The sequence below is a fragment of the Euprymna scolopes genome, chromosome 40, assembly GCF_053919585.1.
Source record: "Euprymna scolopes isolate OS-2025 chromosome 40, ASM5391958v1, whole genome shotgun sequence".
NCBI classification, from domain to species: Eukaryota; Metazoa; Mollusca; class Cephalopoda; order Sepiida; family Sepiolidae; genus Euprymna; species Euprymna scolopes.
The window spans coordinates 48,124,385-48,142,866 of record NC_136521.1 but is presented as its reverse complement, the minus strand read 5'-3'; the positions used below and the strand labels follow the sequence as shown (position 1 = coordinate 48,142,866).

The 18,482-nt window shown below is 33.9% G+C and overlaps 30 non-coding genes across 30 annotated transcripts; all 30 read right to left on the bottom strand.

Annotated features, from left to right (window-relative positions):
* Window positions 1-426: 426 nt before the first annotated feature.
* On the bottom strand, window positions 427-498 carry Trnah-gug (transfer RNA histidin (anticodon GUG)). The gene has a single exon. It is a non-coding gene; the product is annotated as a tRNA-His (tRNA).
* Window positions 499-709: 211 nt separating this feature from the next.
* Trnah-gug (transfer RNA histidin (anticodon GUG)) lies at window positions 710-781 on the bottom strand. The gene has a single exon. It is a non-coding gene; the product is annotated as a tRNA-His (tRNA).
* Window positions 782-1,276: 495 nt separating this feature from the next.
* Trnah-gug (transfer RNA histidin (anticodon GUG)) lies at window positions 1,277-1,348 on the bottom strand. The gene has a single exon. It is a non-coding gene; the product is annotated as a tRNA-His (tRNA).
* A 210-nt stretch (window positions 1,349-1,558) lies between these two features.
* Window positions 1,559-1,630, bottom strand: Trnah-gug (transfer RNA histidin (anticodon GUG)). The gene has a single exon. It is a non-coding gene; the product is annotated as a tRNA-His (tRNA).
* Window positions 1,631-2,123: 493 nt separating this feature from the next.
* Window positions 2,124-2,195, bottom strand: Trnah-gug (transfer RNA histidin (anticodon GUG)). The gene has a single exon. It is a non-coding gene; the product is annotated as a tRNA-His (tRNA).
* A 211-nt stretch (window positions 2,196-2,406) lies between these two features.
* On the bottom strand, window positions 2,407-2,478 carry Trnah-gug (transfer RNA histidin (anticodon GUG)). The gene has a single exon. It is a non-coding gene; the product is annotated as a tRNA-His (tRNA).
* Window positions 2,479-2,972: 494 nt separating this feature from the next.
* Window positions 2,973-3,044, bottom strand: Trnah-gug (transfer RNA histidin (anticodon GUG)). The gene has a single exon. It is a non-coding gene; the product is annotated as a tRNA-His (tRNA).
* A 212-nt stretch (window positions 3,045-3,256) lies between these two features.
* On the bottom strand, window positions 3,257-3,328 carry Trnah-gug (transfer RNA histidin (anticodon GUG)). Its single transcript has one exon. It is a non-coding gene; the product is annotated as a tRNA-His (tRNA).
* Window positions 3,329-4,105: 777 nt separating this feature from the next.
* Window positions 4,106-4,177, bottom strand: Trnah-gug (transfer RNA histidin (anticodon GUG)). Its single transcript has one exon. It is a non-coding gene; the product is annotated as a tRNA-His (tRNA).
* A 211-nt stretch (window positions 4,178-4,388) lies between these two features.
* Trnah-gug (transfer RNA histidin (anticodon GUG)) lies at window positions 4,389-4,460 on the bottom strand. The gene has a single exon. It is a non-coding gene; the product is annotated as a tRNA-His (tRNA).
* A 496-nt stretch (window positions 4,461-4,956) lies between these two features.
* Trnah-gug (transfer RNA histidin (anticodon GUG)) lies at window positions 4,957-5,028 on the bottom strand. Its single transcript has one exon. It is a non-coding gene; the product is annotated as a tRNA-His (tRNA).
* Window positions 5,029-5,521: 493 nt separating this feature from the next.
* On the bottom strand, window positions 5,522-5,593 carry Trnah-gug (transfer RNA histidin (anticodon GUG)). The gene has a single exon. It is a non-coding gene; the product is annotated as a tRNA-His (tRNA).
* A 1,062-nt stretch (window positions 5,594-6,655) lies between these two features.
* Window positions 6,656-6,727, bottom strand: Trnah-gug (transfer RNA histidin (anticodon GUG)). The gene has a single exon. It is a non-coding gene; the product is annotated as a tRNA-His (tRNA).
* Window positions 6,728-7,505: 778 nt separating this feature from the next.
* Trnah-gug (transfer RNA histidin (anticodon GUG)) lies at window positions 7,506-7,577 on the bottom strand. Its single transcript has one exon. It is a non-coding gene; the product is annotated as a tRNA-His (tRNA).
* A 211-nt stretch (window positions 7,578-7,788) lies between these two features.
* Window positions 7,789-7,860, bottom strand: Trnah-gug (transfer RNA histidin (anticodon GUG)). The gene has a single exon. It is a non-coding gene; the product is annotated as a tRNA-His (tRNA).
* A 210-nt stretch (window positions 7,861-8,070) lies between these two features.
* On the bottom strand, window positions 8,071-8,142 carry Trnah-gug (transfer RNA histidin (anticodon GUG)). The gene has a single exon. It is a non-coding gene; the product is annotated as a tRNA-His (tRNA).
* Window positions 8,143-8,352: 210 nt separating this feature from the next.
* On the bottom strand, window positions 8,353-8,424 carry Trnah-gug (transfer RNA histidin (anticodon GUG)). Its single transcript has one exon. It is a non-coding gene; the product is annotated as a tRNA-His (tRNA).
* Window positions 8,425-8,916: 492 nt separating this feature from the next.
* Trnah-gug (transfer RNA histidin (anticodon GUG)) lies at window positions 8,917-8,988 on the bottom strand. The gene has a single exon. It is a non-coding gene; the product is annotated as a tRNA-His (tRNA).
* A 493-nt stretch (window positions 8,989-9,481) lies between these two features.
* Trnah-gug (transfer RNA histidin (anticodon GUG)) lies at window positions 9,482-9,553 on the bottom strand. The gene has a single exon. It is a non-coding gene; the product is annotated as a tRNA-His (tRNA).
* A 211-nt stretch (window positions 9,554-9,764) lies between these two features.
* Window positions 9,765-9,836, bottom strand: Trnah-gug (transfer RNA histidin (anticodon GUG)). Its single transcript has one exon. It is a non-coding gene; the product is annotated as a tRNA-His (tRNA).
* Window positions 9,837-10,328: 492 nt separating this feature from the next.
* Window positions 10,329-10,400, bottom strand: Trnah-gug (transfer RNA histidin (anticodon GUG)). The gene has a single exon. It is a non-coding gene; the product is annotated as a tRNA-His (tRNA).
* Window positions 10,401-12,874: 2,474 nt separating this feature from the next.
* On the bottom strand, window positions 12,875-12,946 carry Trnah-gug (transfer RNA histidin (anticodon GUG)). The gene has a single exon. It is a non-coding gene; the product is annotated as a tRNA-His (tRNA).
* Window positions 12,947-13,158: 212 nt separating this feature from the next.
* Window positions 13,159-13,230, bottom strand: Trnah-gug (transfer RNA histidin (anticodon GUG)). The gene has a single exon. It is a non-coding gene; the product is annotated as a tRNA-His (tRNA).
* A 1,348-nt stretch (window positions 13,231-14,578) lies between these two features.
* On the bottom strand, window positions 14,579-14,650 carry Trnah-gug (transfer RNA histidin (anticodon GUG)). Its single transcript has one exon. It is a non-coding gene; the product is annotated as a tRNA-His (tRNA).
* Window positions 14,651-14,862: 212 nt separating this feature from the next.
* On the bottom strand, window positions 14,863-14,934 carry Trnah-gug (transfer RNA histidin (anticodon GUG)). The gene has a single exon. It is a non-coding gene; the product is annotated as a tRNA-His (tRNA).
* A 212-nt stretch (window positions 14,935-15,146) lies between these two features.
* On the bottom strand, window positions 15,147-15,218 carry Trnah-gug (transfer RNA histidin (anticodon GUG)). Its single transcript has one exon. It is a non-coding gene; the product is annotated as a tRNA-His (tRNA).
* Window positions 15,219-15,715: 497 nt separating this feature from the next.
* Trnah-gug (transfer RNA histidin (anticodon GUG)) lies at window positions 15,716-15,787 on the bottom strand. The gene has a single exon. It is a non-coding gene; the product is annotated as a tRNA-His (tRNA).
* A 1,350-nt stretch (window positions 15,788-17,137) lies between these two features.
* Window positions 17,138-17,209, bottom strand: Trnah-gug (transfer RNA histidin (anticodon GUG)). The gene has a single exon. It is a non-coding gene; the product is annotated as a tRNA-His (tRNA).
* Window positions 17,210-17,422: 213 nt separating this feature from the next.
* On the bottom strand, window positions 17,423-17,494 carry Trnah-gug (transfer RNA histidin (anticodon GUG)). The gene has a single exon. It is a non-coding gene; the product is annotated as a tRNA-His (tRNA).
* A 212-nt stretch (window positions 17,495-17,706) lies between these two features.
* Trnah-gug (transfer RNA histidin (anticodon GUG)) lies at window positions 17,707-17,778 on the bottom strand. Its single transcript has one exon. It is a non-coding gene; the product is annotated as a tRNA-His (tRNA).
* Window positions 17,779-18,482: the final 704 nt, after the last annotated feature.

Here is an 18,482-nt window from a genome sequence, read left to right as displayed (position 1 = left end):
AAACAAGACTCATGACTAGAAATATTAACTCTTACTCAATGTCATCTATATACATGTTAAAAAAGATCAAGTTAAAAATAAATGTTTTCAAATACATTTATTAATTAGGTGATTAAGGATTCACAAGTTGTACAAAACATCAATGCCGTGACCAGGATTCGCACCTGGGTTACCACGGCCACAACGTGGGGGTCCTAACCTCTAGACGATCACGGCTAACACTGACGCCTTTCCTTTTTGCTGTATAACAAAATATTACTTTAAATCAATATAAAAAAAACCAAAACAAGACTCATGACTAGAAATATTAACTCTTACTCAATGTCATCTATTTACATGTTAAAAAAGATCAAGTTAAAAATAAATGTTTTCAAATACATTTATTAATTAGGTGATTAAGGATTCACAAGTTGTACAAAACATCAATGCCGTGACCAGGATTCGAACCTGGGTTACCACGGCCACAACGTGGGGTCCTAACCTCTAGACGATCACGGCTAACACTGACGCCTGTCCTTTTTGCTGTATAAAAAAATATTACTTTAAATCAATATAAAAAAAACCCAAAACAAGACTCATGACTAGAAATATTAACTGGTACCCAATGTCATCTATATACATGTTAAAAAAGATCAAGTTAAAAATAAATGTTTTCAAATAAATTTATTAATTAGGTGATTATGGATTCACAAGTTGTACAAAACATCAATGCCGTGACCAGGATTCGAACCTGGGTTACCACGGCCACAACGTGGGGTCCTAACCTCTAGACGATCACGGCTAACACTGACGCCTGTCCTTTTTGCTGTATAACAAAATATTACTTTAAATCAATATAAAAAAACCCAAAACAAGACTAATGACTAGAAATATTAACTCTTACTCAATGTCATCTATATACATGTTAAAAAAGATCAAGTTAAAAATAAATGTTTTCAAATACATTTATTAATTAGGTGATTAAGGATTCACAAGTTGTACAAAACATCAATGCCGTGACCAGGATTCGCACCTGGGTTACCACGGCCACAACGTGGGGGTCCTAACCTCTAGACGATCACGGCTAACACTGACGCCTTTGCTTTTTGCTGTACAACAAAATATTACTTTAAATCAATATAAAAAAAAAACCAAAACAAGACTCATGACTAGAAATATTAACTCTTACTCAATGTCATCTATTTACATGTTAAAAAAGATCAAGTTAAAAATAAATGTTTTCAAATACATTTATTAATTAGGTGATTATGGATTCACAAGTTGTACAAAACACCAATGCCGTGACCAGGATTCGAACCTGGGTTACCACGGCCACAACGTGGGGTCCTAACCTCTAGACGATCACGGCTAACACTGACGCCTGTCCTTTTTGCTGTATAACAAAATATTACTTTAAATCAATATAAAAAAACCCAAAACAAGACTCATGACTAGAAATATTAACTCTTACTCAATGTCATCTATTTACATGTTAAAAAAGATCAAGTTAAAAATAAATGTTTTCAAATACATTTATTAATTAGGTGATTATGGATTCACAAGTTGTACAAAACACCAATGCCGTGACCAGGATTCGAACCTGGGTTACCACGGCCACAACGTGGGGTCCTAACCTCTAGACGATCACGGCTAACACTGACGCCTGTCCTTTTTGCTGTATAACAAAATATTACTTTAAATCAATATAAAAAAACCCAAAACAAGACTCATGACTAGAAATATTAACTCTTACTCAATGTCATCTATATACATGTTAAAAAAGATCAAGTTAAAAATAAATGTTTTCAAATACATTTATTAATTAGGTGATTAAGGATTCACAAGTTGTACAAAACATCAATGCCGTGACCAGGATTCGAACCTGGGTTACCACGGCCACAACGTGGGGGTCCTAACCTCTAGACGATCACGGCTAACACTGACGCCTTTCCTTTTTGCTGTATAACAAAATATTACTTTAAATCAATATAAAAAAACCCAAAACAAGACTCATGACTAGAAATATTAACTCTTACTCAATGTCATCTATTTACATGTTAAAAAAGATCAAGTTAAAAATAAATGTTTTCAAATACATTTATTAATTAGGTGATTAAGGATTCACAAGTTGTACAAAACATCAATGCCGTGACCAGGATTCGAACCTGGGTTACCACGGCCACAACGTGGGGTCCTAACCTCTAGACGATCACGGCTAACACTGACGCCTGTCCTTTTTGCTGTATAAAAAAATATTACTTTAAATCAATATAAAAAAAACCCAAAACAAGACTCATGACTAGAAATATTAACTGGTACCCAATGTCATCTATATACATGTTAAAAAAGATCAAGTTAAAAATAAATGTTTTCAAATAAATTTATTAATTAGGTGATTATGGATTCACAAGTTGTACAAAACATCAATGCCGTGACCAGGATTCGAACCTGGGTTACCACGGCCACAACGTGGGGTCCTAACCTCTAGACGATCACGGCTAACACTGACGCCTGTCCTTTTTGCTGTATAACAAAATATTACTTTAAATCAATATAAAAAAACCCAAAACAAGACTCATGACTAGAAATATTAACTCTTACTCAATGTCATCTATATACATGTTAAAAAAGATCAAGTTAAAAATAAATGTTTTCAAATACATTTATTAATTAGGTGATTAAGGATTCACAAGTTGTACAAAACATCAATGCCGTGACCAGGATTCGCACCTGGGTTACCACGGCCACAACGTGGGGTCCTAACCTCTAGACGATCACGGCTAACACTGACGCCTTTGCTTTTTGCTGTACAACAAAATATTACTTTAAATCAATATAAAAAAAAAACCAAAACAAGACTCATGACTAGAAATATTAACTCTTACTCAATGTCATCTATTTACATGTTAAAAAAGATCAAGTTAAAAATAAATGTTTTCAAATACATTTATTAATTAGGTGATTATGGATTCACAAGTTGTACAAAACACCAATGCCGTGACCAGGATTCGAACCTGGGTTACCACGGCCACAACGTGGGGTCCTAACCTCTAGACGATCACGGCTAACACTGACGCCTGTCCTTTTTGCTGTATAACAAAATATTACTTTAAATCAATATAAAAAAAAACCCAAAACAAGACTCATGACTAGAAATATTAACTCTTACTCAATGTCATCTATTTACATGTTAAAAAAGATCAAGTTAAAAATACATGTTTTCAAATACATTTATTAATTAGGTGATTAAGGATTCACAAGTTGTACAAAACATCAATGCCGTGACCAGGATTCGAACCTGGGTTACCACGGCCACAACGTGGGGTCCTAACCTCTAGACGATCACGGCTAACACTGACGCCTGTCCTTCTTGCTGTATAACAAAATATTACTTTAAATCAATATAAAAAAAACCCAAAACAAGACTCATGACTAGAAATATTAACTGTTACGCAATGTCATCTATATAGATGTTAAAAAAGATCAAGTTAAAAATAAATGTGTTCAAATAAATTTATTGATTAGGTGATTATGGATTCACAAGTTGTACAAAACATCAATGCCGTGACCAGGATTCGAACCTGGGTTACCACGGCCACAATTTGGGGTCCTAACCTCTAGACGATCACGGCTAACACTGACGCCTGTCCTTTTTGCTGTATAACAAAATATTAGTTTAAATCAATATAAAAAAAACCCAAAACAAGACTCATTACTAGAAATATTAACTCTTAGTCAATGTCATCTATATACATTTTACAAAAGATCAAGTTAAAAATACATGTTTTCAAATACATTTTTTAATTAGGTGATTATGGATTCACAAGTTGTACAAAACATCAATGCCGTGACCAGGATTCGAACCTGGGTTACCACGGCCACAATGTGGGGTCCTAACCTCTAGACGATCACGGCTAACACTGACGCCTGTCACTTTTGCTGTATAACAAAATATTACTTTAAATCAATATAAAAAAAAACCAAAACAAGACTCATGACTAGAAATATTAACTGTTACGCAATGTCATCTATATAGATGTTAAAAAAGATCAAGTTAAAAATAAATGTGTTCAAACAAATTTATTGATTAGGTGATTATGGATTCACAAGTTGTACAAAACATCAATGCCGTGACCAGGATTCGAACCTGGGTTACCACGGCCACAACGTGGGGTCCTAACCTCTAGACGATCACGGCTAACACTCACGCCTGTCCTTTTTGCTGTATAAAAAAATATTACTTTAAATCAATATAAAAAAACCCCAAAACAAGACTCATGGCTAGAAATATTAACTCTTACTCAATGTCATCTATTTACATGTTAAAAAAGATCAAGTTAAAAATAAATGTTTTCAAATACATTTATTAATTAGGTGATTAAGGATTCACAAGTTGTACAAAACATCAATGCCGTGACCAGGATTCGAACCTGGGTTACCACGGCCACAACGTGGGGTCCTAACCTCTAGACGATCACGGCTAACACTGACGCCTGTCCTTTTTGCTGTATAAAAAAATATTACTTTAAATCAATATAAAAAAAACCCAAAACAAGACTCATGACTAGAAATATTAACTGGTACCCAATGTCATCTATATACATGTTAAAAAAGATCAAGTTAAAAATAAACGTTTTCAAATACATTTATTAATTAGGTGATTAAGGATTCACAAGTTGTACAAAACATCAATGCCGTGACCAGGATTCGCACCTGGGTTACCACGGCCACAACGTGGGGGTCCTAACCTCTAGACGATCACGGCTAACACTGACGCCTTTGCTTTTTGCTGTACAACAAAATATTACTTTAAATCAATATAAAAAAAAAAACAAAACAAGACTCATGACTAGAAATATTAACTCTTACTCAATGTCATCTATTTACATGTTAAAAAAGATCAAGTTAAAAATAAATGTTTTCAAATACATTTATTAATTAGGTGATTATGGATTCACAAGTTGTACAAAACACCAATGCCGTGACCAGGATTCGAACCTGGGTTACCACGGCCACAACGTGGGGTCCTAACCTCTAGACGATCACGGCTAACACTGACGCCTGTCCTTTTTGCTGTATAACAAAATATTACTTTAAATCAATATAAAAAAACCCAAAACAAGACTCATGACTAGAAATATTAACTCTTACTCAATGTCATCTATATACATGTTAAAAAAGATCAAGTTAAAAATAAATGTTTTCAAATACATTTATTAATTAGGTGATTAAGGATTCACAAGTTGTACAAAACCTCAATGCCGTGACCAGGATTCGAACCTGCGTTACCACGGCCACAACGTGGGGTCCTAACCTCTAGACGATCACGGCTAACACTGACGCCTGTCCTTTTTGCTGTATAAAAAAATATTACTTTAAATCAATATAAAAAAAACCCAAAACAAGACTCATGACTAGAAATATTAACTGGTACCCAATGTCATCTATATACATGTTAAAAAAGATCAAGTTAAAAATAAATGTTTTCAAATAAATTTATTAATTAGGTGATTATGGATTCACAAGTTGTACAAAACATCAATGCCGTGACCAGGATTCGAACCTGGGTTACCACGGCCACAACGTGGGGTCCTAACCTCTAGACGATCACGGCTAACACTGACGCCTGTCCTTTTCGCTGTATAACAAAATATTACTTTAAATCAATATAAAAAAACCCAAAACAAGACTCATGACTAGAAATATTAACTCTTACTCAATGTCATCTATATACATGTTAAAAAAGATCAAGTTAAAAATAAATGTTTTCAAATACATTTATTAATTAGGTGATTAAGGATTCACAAGTTGTACAAAACATCAATGCCGTGACCAGGATTCGCACCTGGGTTACCACGGCCACAACGTGGGGGTCCTAACCTCTAGACGATCACGGCTAACACTGACGCCTTTGCTTTTTGCTGTACAACAAAATATTACTTTAAATCAATATAAAAAAAAAACCAAAACAAGACTCATGACTAGAAATATTAACTCTTACTCAATGTCATCTATTTACATGTTAAAAAAGATCAAGTTAAAAATAAATGTTTTCAAATACATTTATTAATTAGGTGATTATGGATTCACAAGTTGTACAAAACATCAATGCCGTGACCAGGATTCGAACCTGAGTTACCACGGCCACAACGTGGGGTCCTAACCTCTAGACGATCACGGCTAACACTGACGCCTGTCCTTTTTGCTGTATAAAAAAATATTACTTTAAATCAATATAAAAAAACCCAAAACAAGACTCATGACTAGAAATATTAACTCTTACTCAATGTCATCTATATACATGTTAAAAAAGATCAAGTTAAAAATAAATGTTTTCAAATACATTTATTAATTAGGTGATTAAGGATTCACAAGTTGTACAAAACATCAATGCCGTGACCAGGATTCGCACCTGGGTTACCACGGCCACAACGTGGGGGTCCTAACCTCTAGACGATCACGGCTAACACTGACGCCTTTCCTTTTTGCTGTATAACAAAATATTACTTTAAATCAATATAAAAAAAAACCCAAAACAAGACTCATGACTAGAAATATTAACTCTTACTCAATGTCATCTATTTACATGTTAAAAAAGATCAAGTTAAAAATAAATGTTTTCAAATACATTTATTAATTAGGTGATTAAGGATTCACAAGTTGTACAAAACATCAATGCCGTGACCAGGATTCGAACCTGGGTTACCACGGCCACAACGTGGGGTCCTAACCTCTAGACGATCACGGCTAACACTGACGCCTGTCCTTCTTGCTGTATAACAAAATATTACTTTAAATCAATATAAAAAAAACCCAAAACAAGACTCATGACTAGAAATATTAACTGTTACGCAATGTCATCTATATAGATGTAAAAAAAGATCAAGTTAAAAATAAATGTGTTCAAATAAATTTATTGATTAGGTGATTATGGATTCACAAGTTGTACAAAACATCAATGCCGTGACCAGGATTCGAACCTGGGTTACCACGGCCACAATTTGGGGTCCTAACCTCTAGACGATCACGGCTAACACTGACGCCTGTCCTTTTTGCTGTATAACAAAATATTAGTTTAAATCAATATAAAAAAAAACCCAAAACAAGACTCATGACTAGAAATATTAACTCTTAGTCAATGTCATCTATATACATTTTACAAAAGATCAAGTTAAAAATACATGTTTTCAAATACATTTTTTAATTAGGTGATTATGGATTCACAAGTTGTACAAAACATCAATGCCGTGACCAGGATTCGAACCTGGGTTACCACGGCCACAATGTGGGGTCCTAACCTCTAGACAATCACGGCTAACACTGACGCCTGTCACTTTTGCTGTATAACAAAATATTACTTTAAATCAATATAAAAAAAAACCAAAACAAGACTCATGACTAGAAATATTAACTGTTACGCAATGTCATCTATATAGATGTTAAAAAAGATCAAGTTAAAAATAAATGTGTTCAAACAAATTTATTGATTAGGTGATTATGGATTCACAAGTTGTACAAAACATCAATGCCGTGACCAGGATTCGAACCTGGGTTACCACGGCCACAACGTGGGGTCCTAACCTCTAGACGATCACGGCTAACACTGACGCCTGTCCTTTTTGCTGTATAAAAAAATATTACTTTAAATCAATATAAAAAAACCCCAAAACAAGACTCATGACTAGAAATATTAACTCTTACTCAATGTCATCTATTTACATGTTAAAAAAGATCAAGTTAAAAATAAATGTTTTCAAATACATTTATTAATTAGGTGATTAAGGATTCACAAGTTGTACAACACATCAATGCCGTGACCAGGATTCGAACCTGGGTTACCACGGCCACAACGTGGGGTCCTAACCTCTAGACGATCACGGCTAACACTGACGCCTGTCCTTTTTGCTGTATAAAAAAATATTACTTTAAATCAATATAAAAAAACCCAAAACAAGACTCATGACTAGAAATATTAACTGGTACCCAATGTCATCTATATACATGTTAAAAAAGATCAAGTTAAAAATAAATGTTTTCAAATATATTTATTAATTAGGTGATTATGGATTCACAAGTTGTACAAAACATCAATGCCGTGACCAGGATTCGAACCTGGGTTACCACGGCCACAACGTGGGGTCCTAACCTCTAGACGATCACGGCTAACACTGACGCCTGTCCTTTTTGCTGTATAACAAAATATTACTTTAAATCAATATAAAAAAAACCAAAACAACACTCATGACTAGAAATATTAACTCTTACTCAATGTCATCTATATACATGTTAAAAAAGATCAAGTTAAAAATAAATGTTTTCAAATACATTTATTAATTAGGTGATTAAGGATTCACAAGTTGTACAAAACATCAATGCCGTGACCAGGATTCGAACCTGGGTTACCACGGCCACAACGTGGGGTCCTAACCTCTAGACGATCACGGCTAATACTGACGCCTGCGCTTTTTGCTGTATAACAAAATATTACTTTAAATCAATATAAAAAAAACCCAAAACAACACTCATGACTAGAAATATTAACTCTTACTCAATGTAATCTATATACATGTTAAAAAAGATCAAGTTAAAAATACATGTTTTCAAATAAATTTATTAATTAGGTGATTATGGATTCACAAGTTGTACAAAACATCAATGCTGACCAGGATTCGAACCTGGGTTACCACGGTCACAACGTTGGGTCCTAACCTCTAGACGATCACGGCTAACACTGACGTCTGTCACTTTTGCTGTATAACAAAATATTACTTTAAATCAATATAAAAAAAAACCAAAACAAGACTCATGACTAGAAATATTAACTCTTACCCAATGTCATCTATATACATGTTAAAAAAGATCAAGTTAAAAATAAATGTTTTCAAATACATTTATTGATTAGGTAGTTATGGATCTACAAGTTGTACAAAACATCAATGCCGTGACCAGGATTCGAACCTGGGTTACCACGGCCACAACGTGGGGTCCTAACCTCTAGACGATCACGGCTAACACTGACGCCTGTCCTTTTTGCTGTATAACAAAATATTACTTTAAATCAATATAAAAAAAAAAAAAACAACGCTCATGACTAGAAATATTAACTCTTACTCAATGTCATCTATATACATGTTAAAAAAGATCAAGTTAAAAATAAATGTTTTCAAATACATTTATTAATTAGGTGATTAAGGATTCACAAGTTGTACAAAACATCAATGCCGTGAACAGGATTCGAACCTGGGTTACCACGGCCACAACGTTGGGTCCTAACCTCTAGACGATCACGGCTAACACTGACGCCTGTCCTTTTTGCTGTATAACAAAATATTACTTTAAGTCAATATAAAAAAAACCCAAAACAACACTCATGACTAGAAATATTAACTCTTACTCAATGTCATCTACATACATGTTACAAAAGATCAAGTTAAAAATAAATGTTTTCAAATAAATTTATTAATTAGGTGATTAAGGATCCACAAGTTGTACAAAACATCAATGCCGTGACCAGGATTCGAACCTGGGTTACCACGGCCACAACGTGGGGTCCTAACCTCTAGACGATCACGGCTAACACTGACGCCTGTCACTGTTGCTGTATAACAAAATATTACTTTAAATCAATAAAAAAAAAACCCAAAACAAGATTGATGACTAGAAATATTAACTGTTACGCAATGTCATCTATATAGATGTTAAAAAAGATCACGTTAAAAACAAATGTTTTCAAATAAATTTATTAATTAGGTGATTATGGATTCACAAGTTGTACAAAACATAAATGCCGTGACCAGGATTCGAACCTGGGTTACCACGGCCACAACGTGGGGTCCTAACCTCTAGACGATCACGGCTAACACTGACGGCTGGCGTTTTTGCTGTATAACAAAATATTACTTTAAATCAATATAAAAAAAACCCAAAACAAGACTCATGACTAGAAATATTAACTGTTACCCAATGTCATCTATATACATGTTAAAAAAGATCAAGTTAAAAATACATGTTTTCAAATAAATTTAATTATTAGGTGATTATGGATTCACAAGTTGTACAAAACATCAATGCTGACTAGGATTCGAACCTGGGTTACCACGGCCACAACGTGGGGTCCTAACCTCTAGACGATCACGGCTAACACTGACGCCTGTCACTGTTGCTGTATAACAAAATATTACTTTAAATCAATAAAAAAAAAACCCAAAACAAGATTGATGACTAGAAATATTAACTGTTACGCAATGTCATCTATATAGATGTTAAAAAAGATCACGTTAAAAACAAATGTTTGCAAATAAATTTATTAATTAGGTGATTATGGATTCACAAGTTGTACAAAACGTAAATGCCGTGACCAGGATTCGAACCTGGGTTACCACGGCCACAACGTGGGGTCCTAACCTCTAGACGATCACGGCTAACACTGACGCCTGTCCTTTTTGCTGTATAAAAAAATATTACTTTAAATCAATATAAAAAAAACCAAAAACAACACTCATGACTAGAAATATTAACTCTTACTCAATGTCATCTATATACATGTTAAAAAAGATCACGTTAAAAACAAATGTTTTCAAATAAATTTATTAATTAGGTGATTATGGATTCACAAGTTGTACAAAACATCAATGCCGTGACCAGGATTCGAACCATGGTTACCACGGCCACAACGTTGGATCCTAACTTCTAGACGATCACGGCTAACACTGACGCCTGTCGTTTTTGCTGTATAACAAAATATTACTTTAAATCAATATAAAAAAAACCCAAAACAAGACTCATGACTAGAAATATTAACTGTTACCCAATGTCATCTATATACATGTTAAAAAATCAAGTTAAAAATACATGTTTTCAAATAAATTTATTAATTAGGTGATTATTGATTCACAAGTTGTACAAAACATCAATGCTGACCAGGATTCGAACCTGGGTTACCACGGCCAACAACGTTGGGTCCTAACCTCTAGACGATCACGGCTAACACTGACGCCTGTCACTTTTGCTGTATAACAAAATATTACTTTAAATCAATATAAAAAAAAAACAAAACAAGACTCATGACTAGAAATATTAACTCTTACCCAATGTCATCTATATACATGTTAAAAAAGATCAAGTTAAAAATAAATGTTTTCAAATAAATTTATTTATTAGGTAGTTATGGATCCACAAGTTGTACAAAACATCAATGCCGTGACCAGGATTCGAACCTGGGTTACCACGGCCACAACGTGGGGTCCTACCCTCTAGACGATCACGGCTAACACTGACGCCTGTCCTTTTTGCTGTATAACAAAATATTACTTTAAATCAATACAAAAAAAAACAAAACAAGACTCATGACTAGAAATATTAACTCTTACCCAATGTCATCTATATACATGTTAAAAAAGATCAAGTTAAAAATAAATGTTTTCAAATAAATTTATTTATTAGGTAGTTATGGATCCACAAGTTGTACAAAACATCAATGCCGTGACCAGGATTCGAACCTGGGTTACCACGGCCACAACGTGGGGTCCTAACCTCTAGATGATCACGGCTAACACTGACGCTTGTCCTTTTTGCTGTATAACAAAATATTACTTGAAATCAATATAAAAAAACCCAAAACAAGACTCATGACTAGAAATATTAACTCTTACTCAATGTCATCTATATACATGTTAAAAAAGATCAAGTTAAAAATACATGTTTTCAAATACATTTATTAATTAGGTGATTATGGATTCACAAGTTGTACAAAACATCAATGCCGTGACCAGGATTCGAACCTGGGTTACCACGGCCACAACGTGGGGTCCTACCCTCTAGACGATCACGGCTAACACTGACGCCTGTCCTTTTTGCTGTATAACAAAATATTACTTTAAATCAATACAAAAAAAAACCCAAAACAAGACTTATGACTAGAAATATTAACTCTTACTCAATGTCATCTATTTACATGTTAAACAAGATCAAGTTAAAAATAAATGTTTTCAAATACATTTATTAATTAGGTGCTTATGGATTCACAAGTTGTACAAAACATCAATGCCGTGACCAGGATTCGAACCTGGGTTACCACGGCCACAACGTGTGGTCCTAACCTCTAGACGATCACGGCTAACACTGACGCCTGTCCTTTTTGCTGTATAACAAATTATTACTTTAAATCAATATTAAAAAAAAACCCAAAACAAGACTCATGACTAGAAATATTAACTCTTACTCAATGTAATCTATTTACATGTTAAAAAAGATCAAGTTAAAAATAAATGTTTTCAAATACATTTATTAATTAGGTGATTAAGGATTCACAAGTTGTACAAAACGTCAATGCCGTGACCAGGATTCGAACCTGGGTTACCACGGCCACGACGTTCGGTACTAACCTCTAGACGATCACGCCTTACACTGACGCCTGTCCTTTTTGCTGTATAAAAAAATATTACTTTAAATCAATATAAAAAAAACCAAAAACAACACTCATGACTAGAAATATTAACTCTTACTCAATGTCATCTATATACATGTTAAAAAAGATCAAGTTAAAAATAAATGGTTTCAAATACATTTATTAATTAGGTGATTAAGAATTCACAAGTTGTACAAAACATCAATGCCCTGACCAGGATTCGAACCTGGGTTACCACGGCCACAACGTGGGGTCCTAACCTCTAGACGATCACGGCTAACTATAACGCCTGTCCGTTTCGCTGTATAACAAAATATTACTTTAAATCACTATTTAAAAAAACCCAAAACAAGACTCATGACTAGAAATATTAACTCTTACTCAATGTCATCTATATACATGTTAAAAAAGATCAAGTTAAAAATAAATGTTTTCAAATACATTTATTAATTAGGTGATTAAGGATTCACAAGTTGTACAAAACATCAATGCCGTGACCAGGATTCGAACCTGGGTTACCACGGCCACAACGTGGGGTCCTAACCTCTAGACGATCACGGCTAACACTGACGCCTGTCCTTTTTGCTGTATAACAAAATATTTCTTTACATCAATATAAACAAAAACCCAAAACAAGACTCATGACTAGAAATGTAAACTGTTACTCAATGTAATCTATATACATGTTAAAAAAGATCAAGTTAAAAATAAATGTTTTCAAATACATTTATTAATTAGGTGATTAAGGATTCACAAGTTGTACAAAACATCAATGCCGTGACCAGGATTCGAACCTGGGTTACCACGGCCACAACGTGGGGTCCTAACCTCTAGACGATCACGGCTACCACTGACGCCTTTCCTTTTTGCTGTATAACAAAATATTACTTTAAATCAATATAAAAAAAAACCCAAAACAAGACTCATGACTAGAAATATTAACTCTTACTCAATGTCATCTATATACATGTTAAAAAAGATCAAGTTAAAAATAAATGTTTTCAAATACATTTATTAATTAGGTGATTAAGGATTCACAAGTTGTACAAAACATCAATGCCGTGACCAGGATTCGAACCTGGGTTACCACGGCCACAACGTGGGGTCCTAACCTCTAGACGATCACGGTTAACACTGACGCCTCTCCGTTTTGCTGTATAACAACATATTACTTTAAATCACTATTAACAAAAACCCAAAACAAGACTCATGACTAGAAATATTAACTCTTACTAAATGTCATCTATATACATGTTAAAAAAGATCAAGTTAAAAATAAATGTGTTCAAATACATTTATTAATTAGGTGATTTAGGATTCACAAGTTGTACAAAACATCAATGCCGTGACCAGGATTCGAACCTGGGTTACCACGGCCACAACGTGGGGTCCTAACCTCTAGACGATAACGGCTAACACTGACGCCTGTTGTTTTTGCTGTATGACAAAATATTACTTTAAATCACTATTAAAAAAAACCCAAAACAAGACTCATGTCTAGAAATATTAACTCTTACTCAATGTCATCTATATACATGTTAAAAAAGATCAGGTTAAAAATAAATGTTTTCAAATACATTTATTAATTAGGTGATTAAGGAATCACAAGTTGTACAAAACATCAATGCCGTGACCAGGATTCGAACCTGGGTTACCACGGCCACAACGTGGGGGTCCTAACCTCTAGACGATCACGGCTACCACTGACGCCTTTCCTTTTTGCTGTATAACAAAATATTACTTTAAATCAATATAAAAAAAACCCAAAACAAGACTCATGACTAGAAATATTAACTCTTACTCAATGTCATCTATATACATGTTAAAAAAGATCAAGTTAAAAATAAATGGTTTCAAATACATTTATTAATTAGGTGATTAAGGATTCACAAGTTGTACAAAACATCAATGCCGTGACCAGGATTTGAACCTGGGTTACCACGGCCACAACGTGGGGTCCTAACCTCTAGACGATCACGCCTAACACTGACGCCTGTCCTTTTTGCTGTATAACAAAATATTACTTTAAATAAATATAACAAAAAAAACGAAAACAAGACTCATGACTAGAAATGTAAACTGTTACTCAATGTAATCTATATACATGTTAAAAAGATCAAGTTAAAAATAAATGTTTTCAAATACATTTATTAATTAGGTGATTAAGGATTCACAAGTTGTACAAAACATCAATGCCGTGACCAGGATTCGAACCTGGGTTACCACGGTCACAACGTGGGGTCCTAACCTCTAGACGATCACGGCTAACACTGACGCCTGTCCTTTTTGCTGTATAACAAAATATTACTTTAAATCAATATAAAAAAAAACCCAAAACAAGACTCATGACTAGAAATATTAAGTCTTACTCAATGTCATCTATATACATGTTAAAAAAGATCAAGTTAAAAATAAATGTTTTCAAATAAATTTATTAATTAGGTGATTAAGGATTCATAAGTTGTACAAAACATCAATGCCGTGACCAGGATTCGAACCTGGGTTACCACGGCCACAACGTGGGGTCCTAACCTCTAGACGATCACGGCTAACACTGACGCCTGTCCTTTTTGCTGTATAACAAAATATTACTTTAAATCAATATAAAAAAAAAACCAAAACAAGACTCATGACTCGAAATATTAAGTCTTACTCAATGTCATCTATATACATGTTAAAATAGATCAAGTTAAAAATAAATGTTTTCAAATACATTTATTAATTAGGTGATTAAGGATTCACAAGTTGTACAAAACATCAATGCCGTGACCAGGATTCGAACCTGGGTTACCACGGCCACAACGTGGGGTCCTAACCTCTAGACGATCACGGCTAACACTGACGCCTGTCCGTTTTGCTGTATAACAACATATTACTTTAAATCAATATTAAAAAAAAAACCAAAACAAGACTCATGACTAGAAATATTAACTCTTACTAAATGTCATCTATATACATGTTAAAAAAGATCAAGTTAAAAATAAATGTTTTCAAATACATTTATTAATTAGGTGATTAAGGATTCATAAGTTGTACAAAACATCAATGCCGTGACCAGGATTCGAACCTGGGTTACCACGGCCACAACGTGGGGTCCTAACCTCTAGACGATCACGGTTAACACTGACGCCTGTCCTTTTTTCTGTATAACAAAATATTTCTTTAAATCAATATAAAAAAAAACCCAAAACAAGACTCATGACTAGAAATGTAAACTCTTACTCAATGTCATCTATATACATGTTAAAAAAGATCAAGTTAAAAATAAATGTTTTCAAATACATTTATTAATTAGGTGATTAAGGATTCACAAGTTGTACAAAACATCAATGCCGTGACCAGGATTCGAACCTGGGTTACCACGGCCACAACGTGGGGTCCTAACCTCTAGACGATCACGGCTACCACTGACGCCTTTCCTTTTTGCTGTATAACAAAATATTACTTTAAATCAATATAAAAAAAAAACGAAAACAAGACTCATGACTAGAAATATTAACTCTTACTCAATGTCATCTATATACATGTTAAAAAAGATCAAGTTAAAAATCAATGTTTTCAAATACATTTATTAATTAGGTGATTAAGGATTCACAAGTTGTACAAAACATCAATGCCGTGACCAGGATTCGAACCTTGGTTACCACGGCCACAACGTGGGGTCCTAACCTCTAGACGATCACGGCTAACACTGACGCCTGTCCTTTTTGCTGTATAACAAAATATTACTTTAAATCAATATAAAAAAAAACCCAAAACAAGACTCATGACTAGAAATATTAACTCTTACTCAATGTCATCTATATACATGTTAAAAAAGATCAAGTAAAAAATCAATGTTTTCAAATACATTTATTAATTAGTTGATTAAGGATTAACAAGTTGTACAAAACGTCAATGCCGTGACCAGGATTCGAACCTGGGTTACCACGGCCACAACGTGGGGGTCCTAACCTCTAGACGATCACGCCTAACACTGACGCCTGTCCTTTTTGCTGTATAACAAAATATTACTTTAAATCAATATAAAAAAAAAATCCAAAACAAGACTCATGACTAGAAATATTAACTCTTACTCAATGTCATCTATATACATGTTAAAAAAGATCAAGTTAAAAATAAATATTTTCAAAACCATTTATTAAAAAGGTGATTAAGGATTCACAAGTTGTACAAAACATCAATGCCGTGACCAGGATTCGAAACTGGGTTACCACGGCCACAACGTGGGGTCCTAATCTCTAGACGATCACGGCTAACACTGACGCCTGTCCTTTTTGCTGTATGACAAAATATTTCTTTAAATCAATATAAAAAAAAACCCAAAACAAAACTCATGACTAGAAATGTAAACTGTTACTCAATGTAATCTATATACATGTTAAAAAAGATCAAGTTAAAAATAAATGTTTTCAAATACATTTATTAATTAGGTGATTAAGGATTCACAAGTTGTACAAAACATCAATGCCGTGACCAGGATTCGAACCTGGGTTACCACGGCCACAACGTGGGGTCCTAACCTCTACACGATCACGGCTAACACTAACGGCTGCCCTTTTTGCTCTATAACAAAATATTACTTTAAATCACTATAAAAAACAAACCCAAAACAAGACTCATGACCAAAGTATTAACTCTTACTCAATGTCATCTATATACATGTTAAAAAAGATAAAGTTAAAAATAAATGGTTTCAAATACATTTATTAATTAGGTGATTAAGGATTCACAAGTTGTACAAAACATCAATGCCGTGACCAGGATTCGAACCTGGGTTACCACGGCCACAACGTGGGGTCCTAACCTCTAGACGATCACGGCTACCACTGACGCCTTTCATTTTTGCTGTATAACAAAATATTACTTTAAATCAATATAAAAAAAAAACCCAAAACAAGACTCATGACTAGAAATATTAACTCTTACTTAATGTCATCTATATACATGTTAAAAAAGATCAAGTTAAAAATAAATGTTTTCAAATACATTTATTAATTAGGTGATTAAGGATTCACAAGTTGTACAAAACGTCAATGCCGTGACCAGGATTCGAACCTGGGTTACCACGGCCACAACGTGGGGTCCTAACCTCTAGACGATCACGGCTAACACTGACGCCTGTCCTTTTCGCTGTATAACAAAATATTTCTTTGAATCAATATAAAAAAAAACCCAAAACAAGACTCATGACTAGAAATGTAAACTGTTACTCAATGTAATCTATATACATGTTAAAAAAGATCAAGTTAAAAATAAATGTTTTCAAATACATTTATTAATTAGGTGATTAAGGATGCACAAGTTGTACAAAACATCAATGCCGTGACCAGGATTCGAACCTGGGTTACCACGGCCACAACGTGGGGTCCTAACCTCTAGACGATCACGGCTAACACTGACGCCTGTCCTTTTTGCTGTATAACAAAATATTACTTTAAATCAATATAAACAAAAAAAAAACCCAAAACAAGACTCATGACTAGAAATATTAACTCTTACTCAATGGCATCTATATACATGTTAAAAAAGATCAAGTTAAAAATAAATGTTTTCAAATACATTTATTAATTAGGTGATTAAGGATTCACAAGTTGTACAAAACATCAATGCCGTGACCAGGATTCGAACCTGGGTTACCACGGCCACAACGTGGGGGTCCTAATCTCTAGACGATCACAGCTACCACTGACGCCTTTCCTTTTTGCTGTATAACAAAATATTACTTTAAATCAATATAAAAAAAAAACGAAAACAAGACTCATGACTAGAAATATTAACTCTTACTCAATGTCATCTATATACATGTTAAAAAAGATCAAGTTAAAAATAAATGTTTTCAAATACATTTATTAATAAGGTGATTAAGGATTCACAAGTTGTACAAAACATCAATGCCGTGACCAGGATTCAAACCTGGGTTACCACGGCCACAACGTGGGGTCCTTACCTCTAGACGATCACGGCGACCACTGACGCCTGTCCTTTTTGCTGTATAACAAAATATTACTTTAAATCAATATAAAAAAAAAATCCAAAACAAGACTCATGACTAGAAATATTAACTCTTACTCAATGTCATCTATATACATGTTAA